Source organism: Stenella coeruleoalba (genome assembly GCF_951394435.1).
Source record: "Stenella coeruleoalba genome assembly, chromosome: 4".
Taxonomy (NCBI): domain Eukaryota; kingdom Metazoa; phylum Chordata; class Mammalia; order Artiodactyla; family Delphinidae; genus Stenella; species Stenella coeruleoalba.
Genome location: NC_137149.1, coordinates 49,243,019 through 49,270,811, shown reverse-complemented (window position 1 = coordinate 49,270,811; position 27,793 = coordinate 49,243,019). Strand labels below are relative to the sequence as shown.

Here is a 27,793-nt window from a genome sequence, read left to right as displayed (position 1 = left end):
CTAGTGATCATGCTGAGGAGGAAACTAAATGTCTGAAATAAAGTCATCCTAGAGGATGGTTTGACTGGAAATGGCAAAAACTAGTTCAAAATCCTCTCATTTTAGATTAAGACAAATAGATTGTTTGGACTGCATTTAGTTTGGCTATGAAAGAAAGTAAACAATGCTCATGGTTTAGAGCTAGACACTCTGGATTAAGCTCAAGTGATATCAAAGGGGGTAGATGGTAATGTGATACTATAATAAGAAAACCTGAGCATAAGAATCAGGCAACCCTGGTTTTAAAACTGAATTCTACCACTTCTAGTTTATGGCCTCGGGCAAGTTAGCTTCTCTGGATCTCTATTTCTTATCTGTGCAATGAAAATTATAATACCTTCCTGACAGAGTTGTTATGTGACTTCAAATAAGATCATGTATGGAATAGCCTAACAAATTCAATGGCACAAAGTTGAAAACCAATAAAAATCATAAAGAAGAAAAGTTAATGCTTTTTTAAAGTCAAAGGCAAAATTCCTCTGAGAATGAGAATTGTATTTTGTTACATAAAATAGATCAGTGTCACATTTCACTGTGAAAAGAGAGGCCTGAGACCAGAGTCTGAAAATGAAGGAAAGACTCTAGAAGATAGGAACTATGAAGAAGGTAAAAAGTAGTAACCAAAAAAAAGTCCTGATTAAAGAGAAACTGTTCCAACAACTTTTTTAAGAATGAAGGATATGAAACATGCACTTAAAAGTTGTTTGTTGCATGGTGACCAAAGTTAATGATACCTGAGGGCTTCCCTGGTGGCACAGTGGTTGAGAATCTGCCTGCCAATGCAGGGGACGCGGGTTCGAGCCCTGGTCTGGGAGGATCCCACATGCCACAGAGCAGCTGGGCCCGTGAGCCACAACTACTGAGTCTGCATGTCTGGAGCCTGTGCTCCGCAACGAGAGGCCGTGATAGTGAGAGGCCTGCGCACCGCGATGAAGAGTGGCCCCCACTCGCCGCAACTGGAGAAAGCCCTCGCACAGAAACGAAGACCCAACACAGCCAAATATAAATAAATAAAATTTTTTTAAAAAAATGATACCTGAAATTTGCTAAGAGTGTAATGAAATTTGCTGAGAGTCTTTTGTGTTCTCAACACTCAAACATGTAAAAGGTAACTATGTGAGGTGATGGACATGTTAATTAAAATGATTGTGGCATCATCGCACAATGTATATGTATATCAAATAATTACATCATTCACCTTAAATATATGAGTATTATCAATTACACCTCAACAGAGCTGGAAAAAAAAGTGACTTTTCTGCTCACCAAAATTGGGTGTTATCATCTTCAATTTTGACAATAAGATTTGTGAATTATTTTTATTTAATAATTGTTTTAAGCTGCATATTTTATTATTAGTGGGGTTGAAGACTTCCCCCACATTGAAATAGTAAAAATATTCTCTTGAAAAAAAAGTTATTTGCTGGGCAATGCTGAGATGTAACCCATCCTTCTATTTCTAGAACTACAAGAAAACAAATACCTCTGTGATGAATGTGTTAATTAATTTGATTGAGGTAATCTTTTCACAAGATACACATATATCAAGAATCACATTGTATACTTTAAGTATATTACAATTTTATTTGTCAATTATACCTCAATAAAGTTAGAGAACAAAAACAAAAACCTCCAAAAATCTTTGCTGTACACATAGTCTATTATCAAGTGTGTTAACTAATACACATATATGGGTTTAAGATTACTAGCAGCTCTTTTCCTTCCACAGTCAGGACCGGTTTGTTGAAAAAATGTGTTAGATATAGGAATTACAAAAAATGATGCATACCTACCTAAAATATTTTTATCTGCTAATTTTTGCATGTGAATCTAATAACTTCTACTCAAGTAAAATTCTCTCAGTTGGCTTCCCAGCCATCTTTCTTGCATAAACCATACCTATAATACAGCATTAATTTCCATTTTGGTTTTGCTAAAGTGGAACAAGAACTTAAAGACACTTGCAAAATAATCTGAGTACAGAATCCTTCTAGAGTCTTCTAAATTTTTCCAAATCTATTACTGTTATTTTTCCCAGTTTTAATTTAATGCTGTTTTTAAACAACTCATCTTTATGGAGACTTGCTATTATTATTCCATAATAGACAAAAGTTTTCTTACTCAATTATTTAATCAGTTAGGATAATATTTCTATAAATTAATTACTTATACTAAAACACATATGTAGTAAGGCAGTTTGGTAACAGACATCTCTAATTTTGCTAAGCATACAACCTGACTGGTAGAGGTGCATGTGCATGAGTGTAGTTCTAGAGGGTGGCCTATAATGACTTCTGTTTCTAGCAGTATGGCAAACTAGATCTTTCTGAACAACCTTCTTGACTGGCACAGCTAAATTGTTGGATAAAAGATACATATTCAATCTTCTAAAAAGAACTGCTGAGTCAGCGTAAAAGGAAGTCCTTCACAGAGGTCAAAGAAAAAGTAGAAACAGGAACCTTGAAAGATAAAAGATACTAAAATCGAATTATATGTAGAGGTTTCTAGTAAACTCTGGAGTTCCTGAGCTCTGCTTTGATGCTGTAAAAGGTAAGGGGACTGGAGTGAAAATCTAGGATTTGCCCAAGGATGGGACCTGTGAAGACAAACTCCACTAGGCTCAGCTTCCAAGGACTGCTTATTCAAGGTAAAAAGAGACACAAGGAAAATTGCATTTATCAGTTCATTGCATTTATTGATTCTATGATGAGTCGAGAGAGAAAAAATCTCATTTGAGAATTTGTTACCAATAGGCAAACATTATAGAAGTTTACAATCCAAATCCATGCTACCATCTGAATAATAATTTAAAAAATTCCAAACAAGTAGAGTGATCCTGTGTTAGTAATGCTACCAAATATCCTAAACAAACACAAATGTAGTTTGGAGGAATCCAACTACAGGCTTGGCCTCAATAAACTGTCATAAAGTGCCAAGGAAAATGAGCAGACCACAGCCAAAAATCACAAAACACAAAAGTGATAGCCAGAAGAAACAATGAGATGGCAAATCAGAACTGAAAGTCCTCAGTAACTGCAATATCAGATGCAGAGTATAAAATATACAAATTCAATATGTTTAAAGAAATAAAAGAGAAGCTTGAAAGTAAAACAGAGGAAAGAGACTCTAAAGAGCAACTAAATAGATTTGGAAAGACCTAAATTACACTCCTAGACATGAAAAATGAATTAATTAGAATTAAACATAGAATGGGTAAATTAAACAGCAAATTGGAGACAACAGACAAGAGTGCTAATGAGCTGAAAGACCCAAATAAATTATCTAGAATGCATCCCAGAGAGAAAACTGATTGGAAACAAAGAAGGGGGTAAGAGTCATAAAGAATAGAGGGAAAATGTCCAGGATAAGCCTAATTGGTGGTCCAGAAAGAGAAGGTATTAGTCAAAATAGGCTAGTCTATGACATAGCAACAAAGTAAGCCCCAAGTTTTAGTGGCTTAACAAAACTAGTGTATTTCTCACTCACTTAAAGTCCAGTATGAATCAGTCAACTGTTCAGGGAAATATTCTCCCCTGAAGAGCCCCAGAGATACTGTGGATCTTCCATCTCAATGAGTGGTCCCCACAGTTTCTGCCAAAGGAGAAGAGAAAGCTGGAGGGTCAAAGAATAATCAAAAATGATAAGGTGACTGCATAGCATTAGCTCCGCCTCTGTTTGCCCTTCAGTCATGAAACCATTCCATTCTTCCACCCACACATAGAACACACTCAATCCCAACCCAAAGTCCCATCTAGTTACCGCTCTCAGCTCAAAATCCAAAGATTTTAATAATCATATTAGTCTCTTCAAACATGGGCTCTCTTTTCATGAGATCTGTGAATTAAAAAGTCATCATTATGCTCCATCCTATCAAATCAACAATGATGAAAGGGAAAAAAATTGCAATAAATATTTCCATTCTGAAAGGAAATTAATGAAAGATATAATATAACATAAGATAATATAATATTTCACTAAAATCCACTGGGCAGGCATAGTGCATGCTCCTTATTCAAAGGAGATTTTCCTTGATTAAGCCCTAATTTTCCTATTTTAAAATCTTTTTCCATTGGTCTTATGCCCTGTGGTGTCACGCTGTAAATTATTCCTTTTTACTTACTATCATTTGCCACATCTAAAGTGGGCTTTGGGAGTCAATCACTCTTGTGGTCTGCACAGATTTCACAACTGATTTTCTGTTTATGAAAAGTTGGAACCCAAAAGTTGGTTTAAATTGTAAAAGTCATATGCTTTTTAAAAATCCAGGCTAATAGTTTCTTTGTCAATACAGGTTTTCTAAAAAATTAAGTTTCTGATCTATCTGCTTTCAGTCAGTTACACATGCCCATAATGATATCAGAAGTACCCTGAGAGATCATTTTCAGATATGATTTATTTCTTTGTTTCTTTGTCCCACATACCTCTCTCTCTCAATTTAATGGCAGATATTTTAAGGCTATTTGGAAGAATGAGTGAAGTGGCCAAACCTATAATGTGATGTCATCCTGGATCATTTTATCTGTTGATAGGTTTTTTTTTTCATCTTTATTGGATTATAATTGCCTTACAATGTTGTGTTAGTTTCTGCTGTACAACAAAGTGAATCAGCTATATGTATACATATATCCTCTCCCTCTTGAACCTCCCTCCCATCCACCCCATCCCACCCCTCTAGGTGGTCACAAAGTACCGAGCTGATCTCCCTGTGCTATGCGGCTGCTTCCCACTAGCTATCTATTTTGTTGAGCCCCTGAAGGCAGGAAAAAGAGAACACATACATGGAATATGTATTTATTCCTGTGAGACTCAATCACTAGACCTTCAATGGTAGAAGGAACCCAATGCAGTCAACTTGCCATCACTTGGCTATTGGTTTATTCAAAGAGTGGTGCTGTATCAGGGTCTCATCATTGATATCTATTATCAATCAATTGATCATTCAGCAGTGGCAACAGCACTATCAGCCTTGATGAGTGTAAGCCCATGTTGTTGAGGCCATTCATGGCCTCCATCTCTGTCACCATGGATATCTCATTCACGTGCCCATCACACCAGCAATGGGTGGCCAAGGACAGATGGTGGCCAATGACACAGCCAAGTCAGTACCTCTTTCATGGAAGATGCTCTCTTATGGACATTTACGTCTTATAAAGATTTTCACACTTAGCATCTATTCCTGTGTATTCACCTACATGCCTCTATGCCAGATCACCTTGTCACGAGACTTCTATTTTTTCTCCTTTCAGATGTCTGATCACCTGTTCAGGACATTCACATCTTCCCATGAATCCATATGTATTTTATCCTGAGGTTGTCCCTCCTCTGGTCGCACAAAATGATAACCAGATGCACCACTTGTATATCTGCCAAACTTGAGTGGAACCAGCATCCCTTCCACCCACATTCCACTGGCCATAACTCCATCTCTTTCAACTCTAACTGAAAGACAGCTAGACAAGCTAATATTATTCTATGCCTGAATGTTCAAAGCTTTGCCTCTGCCACAGAGATAATAGAGAATACAGAAAAGGTAATGTTCAAAAATTGTTGAGAATTTTCCAGAACTATTTAAAGACACCAATATTCAGGTCTAGGTATTACAATAAATCCCAAGAAGATTAAATTAAAAGAAATAGACACCTTAATCATCATCATAATACTGAAGATCACCAAAAAAGAGAAGATCTTAAAAGACAAATTGCCCACAAAGAAATGGATATTAGACCAATTTATGACTTTTCAATAACAACAATGAAAGCCAGATAGTAATGGAATAATACTCTCGATGTTATGAGAAAAAAGTTTAACTATTGTTCAAGAAAAAGGGTAAAGACATATTTAGACAGATAATATATGAGAAGCTCAACCCAGCTTCTCCCTAGAGTAAAGTCTATGGGATGACTTTAAACGGAAGGAAAACAATCACAGAGTATCTGAGATAGAATGATAAGAAAAAAATAGGAAGTGTGGGTGAATTTAAATCAACATTGACTGTTCAAAATAACTATAAGAAATTTTAGTTGTTGTGGAAAATAAAGGAGAATTAAAATACATAATATTAAGACTTAAATTGGAAAGAGGGGTGATCAAGGTTAAAGTATTTAAGGTCCTTGAATATCTCGTAGGACAATGAAGTGGTGGTGATTGGTGGTGGTGGTTAAATAAACCTGTTAAAAGTGTCTGAGTAACAAAAAATAATACACTGAGCACATAACATCAACCATATAAAGGGAAAAAATAAAAGAAAATAAGACTTAGCCAAATAAGTATGCCACAGAAGACAGATATAGACATAGACACATCATATTATTTTACTTACAGATAGATAAAAATAAGAATGTATTTTCATGTGTACATATAAAATCATCAAGGAAATTTAGAGAGTAATTTAGAGAAAATTCAAGGCAGTGCTTACCATGTGGAGAGTTCAGGAGGGGGGAGAACAGTGAGAGGGTGCCATGAGGGAGGGGCATAAACGTTTCTATTTTTAAGCTAGAGGGTGGGCACTCAGGTATTTACCTTATTATTCTCTTTTAAAGGAATCATAAATGTTTTAAATACTCTTTTGCATGTGTGATATATTTCATCAAAAAAATATACTTAAAAAAAACGTGGACTGCTAACTGAGTATTCAAAGTGCCAGGAGTGTTAGTCGGTATGAATTGTCAGCACATATATTTTAGAGAAGGAACGGAGAGTGTCAATTAAAGCAATAAATCAATCCAGAAAAGCATTAATCCAGCAATTTGATTAAGTAGAGATCAGATAAGAGTGATTTCACTCTGGGTAAATACAACTATTTAAATGTGCTCTCCCAGGGGAGGAGAGAGGAGGAGAGAAAACCTAGTAGAACTCAGTGCTCTTGGTTTGGTTTCTTGGAGACTGCTCTGGATCTTGGATGTGGATTTAACTGACTGTGATGCTTGTTTCAGTAGGACTCTGTATGCGTTAACTGCATATTGTGTGCCTACTGAATTGCACTTCTTAATGGGCTGTATCTTTCTATAGTGCATTTCCTCCTCCATGAAAAGCACAGCAATAGGTTACTGTTCAACAAAAAACGATGATAGTTTATAAGGTTTGTGTTTCTTATAAAGTTGCTTGAATAGTGTCTGCTCAGCTCCCTGAAGAAACTGGGATGAAATAGTAGTATACATTTTAATAAAATATGCAAGGAGTTTGAACACTAAAACTGCTGTTATCAGTATTACCATTATCAGTAGAGAAGTTGTATACCTAATTCTCCATACATTGTACTAAAAAATTAAAGCATTATATCTAATACAATGTCAAAGACAACATTAAGGCAAAAATTAACTACAGGAATGCACAAAAGTGAAAGAATGGAATTCCAAATGAACAGATTAGAGAGATGGTAGCATTAAGATGTCTTCAGTTTCTAGAATAAATACAGAGAGTTTTCGAATGTAGTGCTCTGAAAAAAAAAATCATTCATGGAAGTTCTACCTATAGTCATTTACATTTTCATAAATGATCTGTAGCATGACTAGTTGTTAAAACACAATATTGACTTTAGGGAGATAATGAATCAACAACCAAGAAATGCCCAAAAGTGAATTCATCCAAACTGTCATCATTAGCCAAACACTGTTTTGTTAGAAGTACAAAGACAAAACAATCAGGATTCCTGCCTAGTCAGGTGAGTGAAGCAAACAAGTCAAGAGACTCCATGCTCACGTAGTGAGTCCCTGGTTTCCTGTTCTCTCTTAGTAGGTGCTTATTGAAATGTTATTTAAATGATGGCTATGTGGTATGTTGGGTCAAAGTGCTTTCAGAATACCAAGGAGTTGGTGATGTTTGAGCTGAATCTTTAAGGAAGGACAGGGCATTTCCAAGAAGAGAAATATTCAGTTGGAAGAGATCAATGGAAAGAAAGATTGTTTATTTCCATTTAAAATGTAAGGTAATGCAGGGGTAAATGGACACGTAAGCCCTGAAAAGTTCAGAGGATGAGGATAGAGATGAGACTGGGAGGTAGAATGGGCCATATAATAAAAGACATCTATTCCAAACTAAAGAGCTTGTAGTTGCTCCTACAGAAAATGAGTCCTCAGAGGTTTTTCTGTAGGGGAGTATGTATGCAGGCTTGTTTCTATAAAGAGGAGATCTCCTGTAGCATAACAGTTGCTGGATTGGGAGAGGAATGCCATGTCTTAGGCCCTGTGTTAGTGGCCACACAAAGATAAAGAAGATGCTGTCACTGCCTTCCAGGTGGTGGACACCTAGTGAGGGAGGCAGATAAAATCAGGAGACAGATAATAGCAAAGGCTAAGTGCTGTGATGAATTTATACACAGTGGTGCTTTGGAAGTACACAGGAGGACTACCTACCTCATGGTGGAGAAGTCAGGGAAGGCTTCTAGGAGGAAGTGTCAGCTGAACTGAGCCTAGAAAATCAGGCCATAAAGGCACATATGCTGTACTTTAACTCACTGCTCAAGTCACACCATAAGGTTAAGAGATCATAACTGATTCTTATCCAATCACATGTGTTTTGGGGAACATGGCAGGGTATAAATATAAAAGCAATTAATTTAATAAATCAATAAAATAATAAGAGCAGTATTTAATCTTATTAAGCACAAAGAATGTTTCATTGATCAATCATGCACAGAGAGTGTTTATCAAGGGCTAGGCACCAGAAAAGCTTCAGGGGAATTTTCAGAAGTACCAGAACTATGACCAATGGGATTCTCACAATGGGAAAGGACTTAGAATAGGTCATATTCCACTATGTTCCTTTGAACACTGAGGTTCCATTTCTGCCACCATTAAGAAGCTTATAACCTAATAGATGAAGCAGATTTTTTTCATGCCAGAAAAAATAAAGGTATAAAACAAGGCTTATAAAAATGTAAGAATGAGTGGTATGATACAAACAGAAACTTCCATGGGGATTATGAGAGATAAACTGAGAAATTCCAGACAGAGGGAATACTCTGAAAACAGTGCCTAGGAATAAGCAAAAACATGGCATTGTCTTTTTCCTTCCTTCCTTCCTTCCTTCCTTCCTAACTTCCCTTCCTCCTGCCCTTTCTTCTGCCCTCCCTCCCTCTCTCTTTCTTCTTTTCTTTCTTTCCTTCTTCCATAGATATTTATTGAACCTAAAATTATTTTTAAAATCAAAAATGTATTCCCTTACTGCAGATTGCTTACAGTTCAGTGAAGGGACACCAAGAAAAGAGAACATAACTGGCCCTCCTTCCCCTCCTAAATCTAATTCCCTCTTCTGGAGTCAGAAATAGGGAGTTGATCAGGGAATACATCCCAAAAGAGGTGATGCCCAAACTAAATCACAAAGGAGCCCAGAAGGTAGGCAAGGCAGAAAACTAGCTCACGCCAAAGCAAAATACGGAGTGTGGCATATTCAAGGAAACACAAGGATTTAAACATAGCTGAAACTTGAGATGTGCTGGAGAGGGATGAGGGGTAGAATCTGAGGAGCAGTGCAGTGATGACTCACAGGACAGGAGACTGACCCAGCTGGTGGTTGAGGAACAGTAGGAGATAAAGTTGAATAGGTCAAATAAGGTCCTGCCAGCTAGAGGAGAGCAGATGGACGTCGCGTAAAAAAGGTTTCTAATCGTTCTGCAGAACTGTGTTTGTTAAGCAGTTTTGCACACTTGAAAGCAATCTGGGTACATTTAGGCCTTACAACTATAGTTTGTGTTACCTGTAATTATTATTAATTAAGGCAGAGACTGGTGTATATGAAAGGAGTGTGGAAATCTGCAGGGTTCATTTTTGTATTTGTCAACTTTTATTTGAAAACAGCAGGTGAAATCCTGATTTGAGCAACATTTAGCCTCAAACTATCATGCAGATTGTCTTGGTATCTATATAATTGCAAAGTACTGCTTTGGTCAAAGCTCCTGAACACTTTTTGTTGCTAATTTTGGCAATAAACCTGTTAATTAGTTAATTGTAAAACGTTAGTGAATCAAGCAAAAAGAATCCATCTGTTTATAAAATTTCATCTCTTCTGGGCATAATATTTAAAAACAAGAGCTGGCTTGCACTGTATTGCCTACTAACTACAGACATTGTCTGTGAAATATTTGTATAGTCCCCACTTAGGGCTAAGTGGTGATATTTTAATGCAACCATTTGCCGTATTTGAAGGTAATTTTTAGGTACATGGCGCTGCATACAATTTGTTTCAGGGACTGGTGGAAACTGAAAAATTGGTTGAGAGATACATGACTTTTTCCTCTATATCCCAAGCTGAACCTAGAAATAATTAGCCAGACAGGAAAAAAAATCAGAAGGGCATTTCACACAGAGACACACAGTAATAAAAGCAAGGAGAAAAACAGAAAAAAAAAAAACAGAGGACAGCATAAATTCCTAAACAAAGAAAACTTGTAGTGCACCTAGGAGAAGGGCCAGAAAGAACACTGGTGGGCTAGGCAGGGACCAGACTGTAAAAAAATGTGTTTCCATAAAGAGGGATTTCTCTGCAACTGTACCATCAAGTTATGGGAATACATTGAAAATCCTCCATTTGAAGAGTCTAATGAAATATTTGTTTTTAGGAAACGTTGACAATCATCCCCTTGGAAAATTGGGGAGATTCCTAAGGTCCTCCTTTCCCCAGCTCCCAGGGGGAAGTGTAGTGAGAAGCTCAGGAAAGCCCAGGCATCCAAGAATGAAGTAGGGAAAATGCCACCAGACTGGGAGCCAGAGACGTGGGTTCTAACCCTAGTAGCATACAGACGAGCGAGTGAGCAAAGTCATGTCATTTGGCTCCCCGGGTCTCTTCTTTTCTTGGTAAATGGGAAAGTTGCTTTGGGACACACTTTGTCTGGGTTTAGGAGGATGGGTTTACATAGTTGTATTCACAGTCACTTTCATGTATAGCTAAGTTATTGATAGCCACAGGGATGTAGGGATGGCTTTAAGGAACTTCTACCACCGGGAATTGGAGTTAACCTGCCTCCTGACATAAAGATGCAGGGAAAGGGGCCAAATCACAATATGAACTCAGGCTCCCATAACTGGAATTATGTAGGTTTGGAGGAAGAAACAAAGTTTGAAATATAAGATACCAGGAGCTAGTCCATTGTCCAAAATCATAAACAGAGGATGTAGATTTGACGGACACCTAATCATAATGGAAGTTACTGCTTTGGTTATCATCTGAATTTTTAGTTACAATTTACCTTTTGATATCAGAATGATTTCTATTGATTTTTTATTGCTGATCATCATAGGTTTTGTTTTGTATCCCACTAATTGTCTGAAGTTTCTTTTGAATCTTTAATAAATAAATTTAAAGATAACAAAGGAAGGTACCCTTCAGATATATCAACATCCAAACCACTTGTTTTGTTTCTTTAAACATTCAGAACATCTTAAATCTCTTTGTAAAATGCGATGAAAATGAAATACAGATTAGGCCTCTGGAGAGGAGCATCAGAGGATCTAAACCTCCCAAACATTTCACCTCTCATGTATGCTTTCCCTCTCTGTGGACTTTATTCTCTCTTGATGCAACTAGTCATTTCAACACTAAGGGAGACCCACCCACTAATAACTCCCATGCTCATATTTCTTCCTCCACCATAGATTACCTAGTTGTAAGTCAAAATTCCATTTATTATATTATTTTAAGGCCTATTTTGCTTTGCTATTCCACTTGGGGGTCCCAGTGAGCATCTGTTGTTAACGACTCTGATTTGCTCATGAAGTCTTCACTTAAATATTCAGCAAAGCTGATGAAGAGAACGTACCATGATATGATGAAGTATGTAGAGCCAAATTAGTGGAGTCACTTATGTCAGAGACAGAATGGAGATGGTCAGTGCAGGAGCATAATGGAACCTTAACCTAACCATACAGGAACTTACAACTCTTCTCAGAAATCAGCAGAGCAAGACAGCCACTCCCCAAATGCCATGTGTGTTCATGCTATCTCCAGACTTCCTTGTTCTCCCAACTCAAGAGTCCCTAATCCAATAGGGAAGAAGACCTCTAGGCAACCAATAATCTGAAAAAAAACCCAAAAACTAAATGACTTCTACGTTTACTGCACAAAAATCCCCTAGTCTGTGAGTAACTTGGAACTCATTGCTCCCATCGTCTTGAGTTTCCTGGCTCGCTGATGGAAGCTTTGCAATAAACTCATCTTTTTCCTTTGTTTTATTCAGTGTGCAGAGCTTGGTTTTTGACACGAAGAAAAGAGTCCTGAGTTGGGAGCCAGAAAACCTAGTCTCCAGTCTAGTCTTGAGAGCTGTGTGGCCTTTAATAATTTATTTAATTTCCTTTAGCCCCAGTGTCCTCAACTATAAAAACAGAAAGTTGGACCAGGTATCATTTTAGATTCCTTCCAGTTAAAACATTCTGGAATTTGATTTCCCAGGCTAATTTGGGGGGCATCCATTTGCTTCCAGCCCTGGTAAACAGAGGCCAGTGCTGTTACAACCTGACAGCTGGAGAGACAGACGAGGAATAAAAGTTTCCCTAAGTGTCCCTGTTCCTCCTTTTTTGTAAATAAATGAAAAGACTTCATTTTCCAGAGCAAATCCTGAGTCGCAAATGCCATTTTTTTCTTCATGGGGAAGTGAAAAAAATTAGCATTTAAAAATATGCAAGCAAGTAACATTTCGTTTGTTTCCCTAATGTCTGATTTAAAGATAAAGATCTTTTTTCAGCACTAAAAGCAAAACCACCTAATTCATCTGGCTTAGAGGATCGTTTACATATCCAATGGAACATTTATTTTATCTGACCAGAATTGAAGATGATGCAACATTCTTGGCTGAGATTAAAAATATATAAGGATGGAATATTGATGGCAATACGCAGGATAGAGAAGAACAGCCCAGATGATGCACTGTGGATGATAAGAATGAAATGGTTCTTAGCTAAAGTGAAATGATAACCTCAAAAGATACAGATTAATGACAGTAGTTTCTAAGATTGAAAAAGGAGAGGCAAGGATAAAAGAGGAATAAATTTAAGCATTTCAACAAAGGATGGAGAAATTTAAAGGATAATGTTAATTGAATTATGTGTTGTAACCAGATAATACTCTATTATACAAAGATGAAAGCCACAGTCATATCAAACCATCTAGTGGAAAGACATCAACTGAATCTGCAAGGGTTATTTTTAAAGTGGCAGATTCTAATATGAATCCAAATTTCTGGGGTACAAGTTTAGTTTAAGCTTCTCAATTTATAATGGTGATGAGCTTAGTTTGATTGCTCAGGAACATATTTGGCAGATGTATGGCAACTTCAGGATGACTGAACGCATTGTTACTTTTCGTCCAGAATTCATTGATTCATTTTATATACATTTATTGAGTTCTTCTATCTGTCCATAATCCCAAATGACTCAAAAGGCACTGTTTTTCAATTTTCATTCATTCAGCAAACCTCTCCTAAGTACCATCTGTGTGAAAAGCATTGTGGTAAAGTTCAGAGGTTAGAATAAATTAACGTGTTTTTTGAGGACAAGAGCTGTATTACCTTTACCTTTCCATGCCTGCCAAGAGGGCCTGGCCTGATATAAGTAGTTGATAAATGTTAAATTGAACTAAACCTTTTAGGGAAGCAGATATACATAAAACTATAAGCTAAGAGAACCAAATATTATCTTACAATGTATAGAATCATGAACTAAAAAAGTTGGAGGAATATACGGAAGCAACCTGAGTGTCCATCAACAGACGAATGGATAAAGAAGCTGTGGTATATATATTCAATGGAATACTACTCAGCTACAAAAAAAATGAATGAAATTTTGCCACTTGCAGCAACATGGATGGACTTGGAGAATATTATGCTAAGTGACATAAGTCAGACAGATAAAGACTAACATTGTGTGATATCACTTGTGTGTAGAATCTAAAAAATACAACAAAATAGTAAATATAAAAAAAAAGCAGACTCATAGATATAGAGAACAAGCTAGTGGTTGCCAGTGGGGAGAGGGAAGGGGGGAGGAGCTATGTGAGGGTTGGGGATCAAGAAGTACAAACTATTAGGTATAAAATAAACTATGTTTATTTATAATAGCCAATATTTTATAAGAACTATAAATTGAATATAACCTATAAAGATTGTGTATCACTATATTGCATTCCTGTAACTTACGTAATATTGTGTATCAACTATACTTCAATAAAAAATAAAGAAAAAATTAAACATTAAATTTAAAAAATTGGAAGAGATCATATATGTCATTGAATCTTATGGAACAAATCTAGGTTTGTTCCATGAAATAAAAGTATTAGGTGTTATTAAAATTAAATGGGGTGGGAGATTCCTTGGTCAAATAATTTCAAAGGAAACAGAATCAAACAAGTTTCTTTACTTCCCAGAGACTTTGATGAGCTAAAATTTTGTATTTCTCTCAAAATCAGATAGAGCACATAGCATTTCCAACCTTATTCATCCAGGGGCTTTTTTATTGTGAAACTAATGTCTGACTTTGGTAAGGGCTCAACTGGTCCATTTTCCTTGCTTTACCCCCCAACCTCACCACTCTTAAACCAGTGAGAGACAATTTTGTAACTCTGCCTAAACAATTCAATAAGTGATTCATCCAATTTTTTGAGCAAACGTTCCGTTATTGGTTAGCCTTAATCGTCGGAAATCTTAAGAATTTTGACCTGAAATCTACCTCACAGTCTACTAGAGCACGTGTTAGCAAACAATGGTTGGAAGGAAAAATCTGCCCTGTGGCCTATTTTTGTATGGTCCTCAAGCTAAGAATATTTTTAAAATTTTTTAAAGACTAAAAAGAAGAATATGCAGTAGTCATCATATATGGCCCACCCAACCTAAAATATTTACAATCTTGACTTTTACAAAAGAGTCTACAGACCTGTGCTGTAAAAAAAATTGTCTCCAGAATTTTTGATCATGCCCTCTGTGGCAAGCAGTCTCTAAGGTAGTTTCCAAAAATCCCTACCTCCTTGTATTTAAGTCCTTGTATAATCCCCTCCCCTTGAGAATAAGCTAGATTTAGCAACTCACTTCTATTCTATTCTATTCTATTCTATTGAACAGACTTGTTTCTATTCTATTTCCCTGAATAGAATATGGCAAAATTGATGGAATGCCACTTTTAAGTTGTAAAAGACTTTGGCTTCTGACTTGGATACTATCTCTCCCTCTCTCATTCAACTGCTCTAAGGAAAGCCAGCTGCCATATTGCTTAGCTACTTTATAAAAAGGCACGGAAAGTAGAAAGGTCTCCAGCTAACAGCCAGCGAAGGACTAAGGCCTTCAGGCCAACGGTCTGAAAGGAACTGAATTTTACCAATAATCAGGTGAGTGAACTTAAAACAATCTCCTCTAGTTCAGCCTTCACATGTGACCACAGCCCTGGTCAACAGCTCTATTTCAAATTCATAAAGAGACCTTGAGCTAGAGGCAGCCAGCTAAATTACATCCAGATTCCTGACCCATAAAAACTGAGATAATAAATGTTTGCTCTTTTAAGATGTTATGTTCTGGGATGATTGTTATCCAGCAATAGATAACTAACATATACTCCCATTAGTAAAAATTTTCAGGGCATGTAGTCCCAATATATGTATATTTACCTATGAATTATAAACATCTCCTACTGCAAATTTTTACTTTAAATACTAGTAAGGCTTACATTTTTTCTTAATTTTTAGATAAAAATAAATATAGAAGGAAGTTTTAATAACTCGTTATGGGTATGGACCCTGTTGGATTGGTTTATCCATCCCTTGACATGCTCACTTTTCATGCCTACTTTGCAGAACACTGCGTAAAGTAACATAATAACACAAACACTCCCCAAAATTATAGACATAGAATTTTATTTGATCACTTTATCCTTTCAGTAGAATCAGTTCATTCTGTCTAAAATATTTTATTTGTTCAGAAATGTTAGCTCTTCATTCATGTTAATCAATGGACAACTCATCTCAGATGTCACTTTGGAAACCTGTACTTCAGTTTGTAGGAAATTTTCAGACGTCTAAGAGAGTTTGTTCTGTCTTAAGGGTTACTTGGCCACTGAAGAGGAATGTTAACAGCTGTGGGAGAAGCAATTAGTGTCCATTCTATCCTGATTCACAATTCTGTAAAATGCCTGGTAGCATTTTCTCTGGTTTTACAAAATGGCGACCTTCTGTTTCAGAGTGCTGGGTAGACTGAGTTCTGTATACAGTTATCATCATGTGGATGCCCCATGTAGCTTCCAATTAGGAAACCAACACTAATTTCACTCCCCAACCAGACTGAAATATAAAAGAGACAGATAAGACCTTCATAGTGAGGTAGGAACAGAGATTTCAGGCAAGCAGAATTCATGAATATCAACTTTAGGAGCATTCAATTAAAAATGCAAAGGCAGAGTTCTCTGAAAAACTGGAAGGCTCTGGATGAAAGGAGAGAAATTAGTGAGAACCCTGTGATGAATGTACTGTTTTCATACAATGCCCTAATCAGGAGATGAGTGGTAGTTGTTATGAAGCAACGAGTTGGGAACAATGCCTTTCCCAGGGAAGTAGTCACTACAAAACAGGGCTGCAGTAGGAGAATACTGACTTGTACACATGAAAGAGAATAATTACTTTAAGATGTTGTGTTCGACATCTGGTGAGCTTCCTTGGTCCCAAACCAAAAATACTAGAAACTGGAAAGTAGTGGGTTATTTTTCCCTTGGCTTCCAAACCTCCTATTTTTCTCGCTACATGTTTCATATTATCCCAATTATCTAAGTTGGTGCATTAATATAGAAATACTATGATCTTCCATTTTCCCTAATTAAGACTATTAGGAAGACATTTTATGCTCTTATTTTTTTAATGAAACTCAATCTAAAGTCACTGTATCAGATCTTATTAGCTGCTACATTATAACATACAATATTTCATTGGGGGCAAAATGCCTAAATCAAAAATTAGATCCAAACTTCAAGAATGCAAACTATGATAGTAACATAGTCATGGTCTTTTGCATATATTTTATCCCGTATAAAATAAAACTTCCCTTGTGTTAAGTTTTAGTCACGCATGTCCCCAGGAAAAACTGTGACATGGGAGACCTGGGAAGACATTTTACCATTCCATCTTTTCAATAATAGGGTGTCCAAATTAAAAGTCCCACGTATTTTAAGGAGGATGTGAGAGGTGAATAAAGAGTTGACCCACACTAGGTCATATTTTAAAAGAGTAAAATAGGAAACTTTCATTCAATTATTTCAGGAAGTATACTTAAGTGTTAACTGCATTGTGAGCATGAAATTAATCACAATGGGATGCGGTAACATACTGAAGAAAGATGTCTCCACTGCCCAGCATATAGTAGTTGCTCAATACAATATTTTTAAAATAAATGTATAAAGTCCTTATTCTTTTCCCTAAAGAAACATGCAATCTAGGTGAGATTAATAGACATTCTCTCATCTAACGTTCACCATACTTCTGTAAGGAAGGAAATATTTTTAAGCTAATTTTGTACTTGGGGAAACAGGGGTTCTGAAAAGCTAATTTGTCCAACCAAGTTCAGAGAGCTAGAAAGTGTGGAGCAAGGAATTCAACGCTGTCTGTCTCTGGAGTCCAGACTGTTAACTTGGACTTGCATCTTTCAGCCGCTGATGTTTCACTCTTATGAGAACTAAGAAGTACCCTCAATGATCTCCTGCTAGTAGTCCTTCAGTCCTGGCCTCTTTTTAGTATGATTTCTTCCCTCCTCTATTATTCTCCTTTAGAAATGTTATAGTAAGACTATTCAGCCTCCTACAGGAAATCTTCCACCCATAATTATTAAAACACAAGTAAACGTGTACCCCCAACACTTGAGGGAAAAACCATATTTCAAGTAAAACCTTCAGGACTGCCTGGCAAGCTGCTCTGCATGTGCCCAGGGCTCAGAACAACCACCACTAGGACAACTGATACTCAGGGATGTTTTCTTTGTCATTGCTGGACAGGAAAGACCTTTGTCAATGATTTTCTGTCACCACTTGAAAGTGATAAGTTCTATGAACAGTTTAACGGCCAAATAAAGGATTTCTGGATACCCCATGGAGGGGATTCTCAATTTTGCTGTGCTCCCAGTACATCTCATAGGTATGCTTTGAGGACACGTTGATGTTCAAATTTTCACCAGGGCTCAGAGTCATCTATTTCTCCTGGAACAGCTCACACTGGTAGAGCTCAGCTAAGACTAGAGATAAAGAATCTTAGGAAGCTGACAATCAATATAATACAGGGCCTCAATTTTAGCTTATGGGGACAGAAAGCTTTTTCGTTTAAGGTCTAAATTTTTTAAGCCTTAATAAATTTGAATAATAGGAACTGTACAGTGGGGAAATACACCAGAAAATAAAAATGACACGTAGCGTTCCTCAACTAATAGGAATGAGTTATTCATGCAGCCAAGATATCGTGTTGCCTGTTTTCTGGCTTTTTTTGTCTGTTTGTTTCTTTTTTTACAGCAGTAAATCCTTAAACTATAGCATTCTTTGCTGACACTCTATTACTCTTGAAGTAGGTATAGCCCCTCTTGGCCAAAAGGCTTCATCCATCCACCCAGAATTGGAACCAACTGAGAAAAATGGCAGCTCTGATTCCCCCCCAAAAATGACAGAGTGCCAAAACACCATAGAATTGTTCTCACCCAGTTTTTCTGTAAAGTCTGATTTGTGGCCTATCAATAGTCTGCACTGTGTGCTTCATGTCACCAAGATTACTGGAGGTCAGAGATTTGGTCTCTCCTCCCTCTGGGAAGCCTTCCCCAGTTTTTGGGCATCTGCTCATCAGACACACTAGCTAGAGATGGACGATCATGATGAGATCTGAGAAAAAGTTTTAAATCTCAGAGGGTTTTTGTTCAGTTTACAAAATGCTTTCAGATATATAATTTGATTTGTAACATCCTTGTTATAAGAACATGCATTCTATAATGAAGGAAGAAACTTAGAGCAGTTCAATGGCAAGACTAAGATGATCAAGGCATTTAAACAGTAGCACTGGAAGCTCTACTTGCATCTTCTGATTCTTAGGCCAGTGCTCTTGCCACCTACCTTGCCACCGTTAATGTTAGTTGACTCACTGGAATATACTAAGGCCTCTCAAAGTGGTCAGCATCTGGCAACTCTTGAGAAATGCAAATTCTCAGGGCTTTCTCTAGACGTGCTGAATCAGAAATTCAGGAATGGGTACAGCAATCCATGTTTTAACAAGACCTGTAGGTGATACTAATGCCCACTCATGTTTGAGAACCACTGGCATTTGCTAAACATTGTAGCCCACATATTACTATGAGTGCCGTATAATTTTCCATCAAACTTCTTAAGGATCAAGCAATATGCTCGTACTTACAGTAATCAGAAAGCCATCCCAGGAAATAGTCCCTATATCAATAGTTTTTATATTAAGCCTCTAGAACACCTGAAAGCCACGAGGAGAAGAATGTTTAAAGCTTATCCACACAATGCAGGTGACATGGCCATTATTTGTAGCTTCCCTTCCCCTTATTCCCTACCATTTGGAGATAAAGAAAATTATTTTTATCTCTTGAGGTCAAGAACGTCCAACTATTCAATTTTGTCAAAGTAAAAAAATATTTATCCTAGCTACGCAAATTATTTTTCAAGGGTCTTCAATTCTTTCTCAGTCTGCCCAGAACTGTGTTTTTATCCAATTCATAGGCAGTCAGAAAGAGTGATTACTTCTCCCCACCCCTTGCCCACTTCAGGGGCACTGTAAACATAAACTCTTTCAAGGGCTTTATTCCACTGTAGTTTGAAATGTGCATGCCTTGGATTTCATCAAGAAAAAAGAAGGGAGGTTAGGCCCCCCTGTCACATGCTCCATAGGACTCTGTGCTTCTCCTTTACAGCCCTTATCACACTTCTAATTACTTGTTCAATGTCACTGTCTAATTACTTGTTCCCCACATGTTCTCAATTAAGACTTTTAGAGGCCCTAAGCTCTGACAGGATAATGGTGTCTACTCCAACACCATATGGATTTTGAAATTAAGAAAAAAAAATCAAAACTTTCAAATAAATTTAAGATGTCCAGCAAGGTTTTACTTCCCATCATGACTGCTTTGATGCTTTGCTCCAAATATCATATGCCAAACTTAATTTTTAAAAGAGTGCCAGAAGGCAGCTCCTTGGCTGGTGCCCTAAGCATGTGTTGGTCTTCCTTTGGAAAATCCCACACCATTTCCACATAAATTGTAAGTTTCATGAGGACCAAAGCTGTATCTGTCTTGGTCACAATGTAGTCCTACAATGCCTGAGGTAAAATAGGTTCTTAATAAATATCTGATGAAAGGATACAAGAATGAGTGAGTGAGCAAGTGGGTGAGTGAATGAGTGAGTAGGACAGAGCAGTAGGACGAGAATGAGGTAGAAAAAATAAAATGACAGGGAGAACAGGAGGAGGAAAGGAAAAGAGGGGGGTAAGGAGGCAGAAGAGAGAGAAAGAAGGCAGAAGAGAGGAAGGAAATAAAACCAGTTGGTTACTATCTTAATTCTGCTATAGTTTGCAGAAAAGGTGTACTGGTACTAGACACTCTAGTCCGTTGTTAGAGCTCAAAGAATTATCTGGTTCACTATTGCTGAATTCCAGAATAAATGTTGCCCTCATCCTTTTATAGAATTATGAACTGGGTATTTACTTGCATGGCACAATTTTCAAATACGCGACAGCCCGTTGCTCACACTGTCTTTGTCATGGAATTAAATTTGCAGCTGCCGTCCAATCAGTGAGGAGGGCCCACCGTGCAGATAGTGCTGTGATACATGAAGTTAGCTATTCAGCTGTTACAGTCCTTGGCACTTTTGATTTCTGTCACCCTAGAAAATGAACAGCATTTGTGCTGACAGCTTTTTTTTTTTTTCCCCAATTCATCCCTTACTAATGAAGCTATTCCAAACCGAGGTGTGCATTTAAATAAATTTTACAAGCCATATCAAAACAGCAATGTTAACAGTACTTGTTGCCAAAAAAACCCCCACGCAAATTACAGGGAACTTACACATGCAAAACATTTAGCCAAAATGGGGCTTTTAGATGACATCAACCTTCTAAGGTGTAAACACACGGCAATGATATTCAGACCTTGTTTTTCTCCTTTTTCTTGATAAGAACAAAAGTATGCTTTGGCACAGCGTTCAAACTCATCAGATAAGCACCCAAGAATGGCTGTATTGCACAGTCTAAAGTTTAGTAGGGAAGGCCCATATGCTGTATAAATAAGCTCCTATATCTTTAGGTCCCCAGGTCCTAATGTGACAAGGATATTATTATCCACTAGTCAAAAAGCCTTTTATAGAGATAGTTTCCCCCTTAGCCCTGTTATTTTAATTTGTGCACAGATTTTAGCACAGGCAATTTCCCCATGCAAGGGCTTTTCACTAATAGAACTATACTATCTTAGCTCAGGATGGCCTTTGGTTTTTCAGTCCACTGGGTTCAAAAGATTATTTCCTTGTGCTGGAAAGTTTTCCACACCACCCAGGAGCCCACCATTATCTGCACGAAACACCCCAACCCGCTACATCCTCCAAGAAGCTACACAGCTGGGCCCAGCATGAAAATGACAAGCATTAGAAAACTTCAAGAGTTTATTTTCCTCTGGCTGGGCATCTTGGCTTCTGGACTCCCGTCAATGTCAACACAATGCATGCCTTTCAATAAAAAGTGATCTTAACAGGATTAAAGGTAATTTAGAGTCAATAAGAAGTTTGCCATCGGGCAGAATTATAATAGACAGTGTGATCAGAAGTAAGAGAATCTGGAAGGTTTTCAGAGCCCATTCTACTGTAAAAATGAAACACAGAGAAGAGAAAAAAAATTTATTCTCAGCCAAACCCTTTCACTAGTTCCATCTTCCATTCACAGTCTATTAAAATAGTAAGAACCATGTATTATCATTTACGGGGAGGAAAAGAAGAGAGAGAGAAAAAAAAACAAGTGTGATTTCTACACCAGTCTTCTTTGTTGCTACGCAAGTGGTAAATCAAATGTTTTCGGTTCTGCCTGATGTGTGACCTGAACCCACAAGAGGCCCCTGGAGCCCAACACAGAATTATATTTGAAGCAGGACAGTTCCCAAATCATCATTCAGCAGCCAGCAGCTTTAGGAAGGCAATTTACTCTTCTGGAAGGCAGCCCTCCATCCCCTGGGCAGGATGGACCTGGTAAAGTAATGGAGGAATTGAGCACTGGATTGGAACTCTAGCCCAGGGAAGGATAACCCTCCTCTGCCAGAAGGATGAGCTTTTGCTTTCTTGGAGCTGCCAATGGATGCCCTTCACTGAATCACTGCTCTAGTACACATGGAAGGGATAAGGAAGCAAAGTAGGCATGTAGCAAGAGGTGACTGCCTGAAATTATTTCCCTAACTTTCGAGTCTGCACTAATATTAATAGAAAAAAATAATAATAGCTACCACTTAATGGACATTGTAATTGCCACTTAGTGGAGGGTGTCCTAAGTTATCTTATGTGTACCACCTCATTTAAATTCTCACTATAGTCCTATAAAGTAGGTAGTTTTATTTTAATTCTCACTTTACAGATGAGGGAAAGAAAAATCAGAGGTCGGATTTAGTCACTTGAGGGCGTGTGTTCCATAAACGCTAGGGCTGTGATCAAACCCTGGGTTAGCTGGTGTTATCCATGCGCTTAACACATCTGCTCAACTGGCAACTGGAAATGCAACAGTTTTATCGTGGGAATAATTTTGGTTTGGTCAGTGCCATTGCTGGGAAGAGTAACTAATTTATTAAAAGAGATTCAAAAACAAAACAGCCTGCATGAGTGCAGAAACAAAGAACATAATGTTTGGTATAAACAATGGAAGTCTTAGGAAAGAAAGAAGCTACACATCTACTACTTTGTGAAATGACTGGCCGTGAAATATAGAAAATCAACTAAAGCTTCAGAGACACAGAAGATCTTATACTGAAATGTTGTGGTTTGGCTAAATCGTGTGTCGTTGAAAATAACTGGGAGCCAAAAGCCCCGGTGCCAGGCTTGATTCTGCCACAACTTTATCATTAAAAATATGAAGTAGCATTTTGATGTTTGGAAACAGACTGGTTGCAACACTGGCTCCGCTACTTACTAGCTCTGTGGTTCAGGCAAGTTACTTACCTTTTTTCTGCCTCAGTTTATTCATCTGCAAAATGAGGATAACAGTTGTAGAATTTGCATCATAGTAAAGGATTAAAGGAGTTAATCTACATCTTAAGTTTCCACTACAAATAAGAATTTGCCTAACATCCATTACATCACTGATTTAATACACATTTATAAGTTGCTTAGCTATGCCAGATATCATGCTCCGTACTAGAAATGTTAAGATAAGACCTCAAAGTTGTTTGCCATCGAGAAGGGCAAACAAAAAACATATGTGTGACAGAGATATAATAAATTGATGAGTATAGCCTAGTGGTAACAACTGGTTTATAAGTATCTAGAAAGTGTAACAAGTACTTAAAGAACAGTTGTTGCCATGATGTGTTTAAAGTATCACCTAGAAGGAGTGAAGTGTATACTTGTCAATTTCTGTCACTTGTATCACTGTTTCCTTACAGAGCCATCACTGGCTTATCTATGTCCATTACTCCAACACCCAGTGAATCATCTGACCGCTGACATTTGTCTTTAAAAATATGTTCTAATAGGGCTTCCCTGGTGGCGCAGTGGTTGAGAGTCCACCTACCGATGCAGGGGACATGGGTTCGTGCCCCGGTCTGGGAGGATCCCGCATGCCACGGAGCAGCTGGGCCCGTAAGCTGTGGCCGCTGAGCCTGTGCATCCGGAGCCTGTGCTCCGCAGCGGGGGAGGCCACAACAGTGAGAGGGCCACGTACCGCCAAAAAAAAAAAAAAAAAAAAAAGTTCTAATAATAAAAGAAAACAGAAGCTAAGGAAGAAAATTTAGGAACAAATTATAAAGAAGGAAAAAATTTTCATACCACAACCCAGAGAGAGAGATAAAAGGAAATATCAAGACATTAACAGTGGTTATTTCTTTCTTATCTTTTATCTCCATCATCTCCATATACGTTGCTTATATTTCTATAGCTAATATATACTCTGAATATATTAACTCTTCCCACGTACAATTTTAAAACTTTTGGCGGGGGTGGGGGTGTGAGGGAATAATTTCAGATTTAGAAAAGAGTTGCAAAGAGAGTCCAGAGAATTTTATATTCTTCACCCAGCTTCCCCTAATGTTAACTTCTTACATAACCATGGAATATTTATCAAAACTAAGAAGTTAACAATGGTAAAGTACTATTAATTAAACTGAAGACTTTATTTGGATTTCTAGGGTTTTCCACTAATGTCCTTTTTTTCTTTTCCAGGACTCAATCCAAGGGACCATTTCAGTTCCTGAGTACTTTTGCATTTCAGTTCCTGAGTACTTTTGATACATTAATTATATTTATACATTAACTGTTCATTTATGCACTTCCCACCTTAACCAGGGCCCTTAACACATCAACTGTATTCTTCTGCAAAGAAGCTTTCTATCTGGTTCCTACATCCCCAGTTCTGTGCCATCTTTCAATATGTTGCTTTTAAATCATCACCATCCTGTCCAGAAATCTTTAGCCTTGCTCTAAAAGGAAACCAGAAAGTCTTTAAAGAACATCAGAGACTCTCCACATTCTGGTCCCAACCTGCCCATCCTCTCCCCTAAGGAGAGCTGGAGTAGACCCTGCCTCCCACCTCCAACAAGCTTTATGCTTTCCACCTCTGTATTTTTACATGTAATATTTATATTATATTATTTTTATATTACGTTATTTTCCTTGCCCATGGAGTCATATCCGACCACGCCATCTAGCAGAGAGCTCTCTCTGCTCTTAGCATCTGGAAAATTCACCCAGCATCATTTATCATTTCATGTCCCTCTCCTAGTTCCCAAACCAGACCATGAGCTTCTTTTAGAGAGGAACTATCTTGTCTGCAGTACCGCATCTCTACAATGTACTGCACAGTTTAGTTTAATAAATATGTACTGATTAGGCTGCTAGAAACCTTCACTTCTAATAATTATAAAAATAATGGCAACTGGCTTGCCATTCCAATATGTTGACTGGTTTCCAGTCCAATATGTAAGGAGCTTGCAAGTCATTGCTCCCATCCTAAGGACAAGAAGAAAGTCAAACAAACTGAAAATTAACAATTCTTCTTAGATCCATCAGACAATTAAGGTAACAGGGGAAAGTGTTGCCACAAAATATTGGAGAGACGGTGAATCACAAGTTCCCAGAGCAGAAAACTCTGCAGGAACCAGAGGGAGTGAACAAGTATGAAAGTTAAACATAATGGCTCACACTCATTGTGCCCAACCTCTCTGAACATGTGACATCGATCGGCTTGTTTAACTTTCACAACAGCCTTATGAGGAGCCCGTGTTACAGATAGGGAAACTGAGGCTCAGGGACACCCAGTAAGGTACTTAATGTCACTTGGCTAGTACACGTCAGAGTCAGGATTTAAATGCGGGTGAATTGGCTCTTAATGATTACACTATATTGGCCTCGAAACAGGTACCAATACCATCACTCAGGCAAAATCACATAAGACAGTCGTGGGTCAGGTGACACTTAGAGACCCTGGGAAATCCTGGGACAATGGGCTCCATTTACTCTCCACAAGAGACACTCATTAACTCTCACCATTGGGAATCTAACCCAGTGCTTCCACCATCTCCCCATCTCACCTACTGCCACAGTCTATAAGGTTTCTTCTCCCTTCCTGCTGCTGTAAGCCATAATTCTAAAGCCCACCATAAAGTGTCTCCATGTCAAAATGTCTTCTGATTTCATTCTTTAAGGCTCATCATGCTTTGTGCTCTGTACTATATCCCTCCCAGGACAACTGGAGCCTAAAATATCATGATCAGTGATGAATATGTGTTCTCCAGGTAGGAGTATTGCTAGTAATTAAACAGTATTAATTCCATCAGTTTTGATTTATTCTGCTCTTTCAATAATGAAGCTCAATCTTCTATTTTCTTTCTGCCTTGCTCCAAGCAATAGAATTGATGTTTGGGGATTATCATATAAATCTACTTTTTGGTCAGCCAGTGCTGGGGAATTTTTTCAATATATTACAAATGTATTCATTACTCTCTCGTTCATAAAAATAATTAAAAACTACAGGCCGAATAAAAATTCCCAGACCACAAAAGCCTGACTGGCACTCCACTGCCAAATACCAGCGTTGCCAGTGTCTTAGTTTACGGGTTTCTTAATGAGAAACTGTACTGCTCATTCAATAAAGGACTTAAGGGGACATGTCCTGGTGTTGTTTGCAGGAGTTACGAAAGTCCTATACATCAAACTGAAAAGGGACTACTATTACTTTCTGCATGTTTTTAGCAATTCAGAAATGACTTACCCTAAAATGAAAACTATCAAAAAAAATTCTTTAAAAGTGATCCCCAGGATGTTAACAACATGTGTTCACAATGCCATTTTTTTAAAAAAATCAAGGAAGGAAGGTAGAGAGAAATACAAGTAGATCCAATCCATCATTGTGATATCCAAGTTTCTTCTTAGATAAAACAGACATAAAACATGTGCTATACAAGCCTCAGATGACCTTCAAGACAACTAAGTACAGTGTATATGGATTTTTAAGTATAATTAACAACTCCTGTTTTTCCATTTAAAGAATACAAGTTCTGTTTCTTTGACAGGCAATAGCAAATCAATTCTGTTCTCAAATGCTAAAAAAAGCAATTAAAATAAGATGAATTAAAATACTACAAGGGCTCATAGGGTTTTGGCTGGTGGACTTTTTTTTCCTCACCTTAACTTATGGCAATTTTGTGTTCTTTGTTTGGACACTTTTTAAATTAATTAATTAATTTATTTTTTAACATCATTATTGGAGTATAATTGCTGTAAACTGTTGTGTTACTTACAGCTCTATAAAAAAGTGAATCAGCTATATGTATACATATATCCCCATTTCCCCTCCCTCTTGCGTCTCCCTCCCACCCTCCTTATCCCACCACTCTAGGTGGTCACAAAGCACTGAGCTGATCTCCCTCTGCTATGCAGAGGCTACTCACTAGCTATCTATTTCACATTTGGTAGTGTATATATGTCCATGCCACTCTCTCACCACGTCCAGCTTACCCTTCCCACTCCCTGTGTCCTCAAATCCATTCTCTACATCTGTGTCTTTATTACTGTCTTGCCCATAGGTTCATCAGAACAATTTCTTTTTTTCTTTAGATTCCATATTTGTTAGCATATAGTATTTGTTTTTCTCTTTCTGACTTACTTCACTCTGTATGACAGACTACAGGTCCATCCACCCCACTACAAATAACTCCATTTCATTTGTTTTTATGCCAGAGTAATCCATTGTATACATGTGCCACATCTTCTTTACCCATTCATCTGTCGATGGACACTTGGGTTGCTTCCATGTCCTGGCTATTGTAAATAGTGCTGCAATGAATATTGTGGTACAAGACTCTTTTTGAATTATGGTTTTCTCAGGGTATATGCCCAGTAGTGGGATTGCTGGGTCATATGTTAGTTCTACTTTAAGTTTTTTAAGGAACCTCCATACTGTTCTCCATAGTGGCTGTATCAATTTACATTCCCACCAACAGTGCAGGAGGGTTTCCTATTCTCCACACCCTCTCCAGCATTTATTGTTTGTAGATTTTTTGATGATGGCCATTCTGACTGGTGTGAGGTGATACCCCATTTTAGTTTTGATTTGCATTTCCCTAATGATT

General features: G+C 37.6%; 1 protein-coding gene across 25 annotated transcripts in view; it reads right to left on the bottom strand.

Moving 5' to 3' along the window:
• The window catches only part of LOC307185656 (cytosolic beta-glucosidase-like), a 488,042-nt gene that overhangs the window by 301,695 nt on the left and 158,554 nt on the right, over nt 1-27,793 (bottom strand). For 19 of the 25 annotated variants that reach the window (XM_079920052.1, XM_079920037.1, XM_079920032.1 and 16 more), the window contains one exon: nt 3,526-3,630. The exons of 5 other annotated variants lie outside the window; for them this stretch is intronic. The gene's annotated coding sequence lies outside the window, so the exon portion shown is untranslated. Of the gene's footprint in view, nt 1-3,525; nt 3,631-23,168; nt 23,194-27,793 lie in introns of all 25 variants that reach the window. One more of the 25 variants, XM_079920043.1, reaches the window with a different exon arrangement.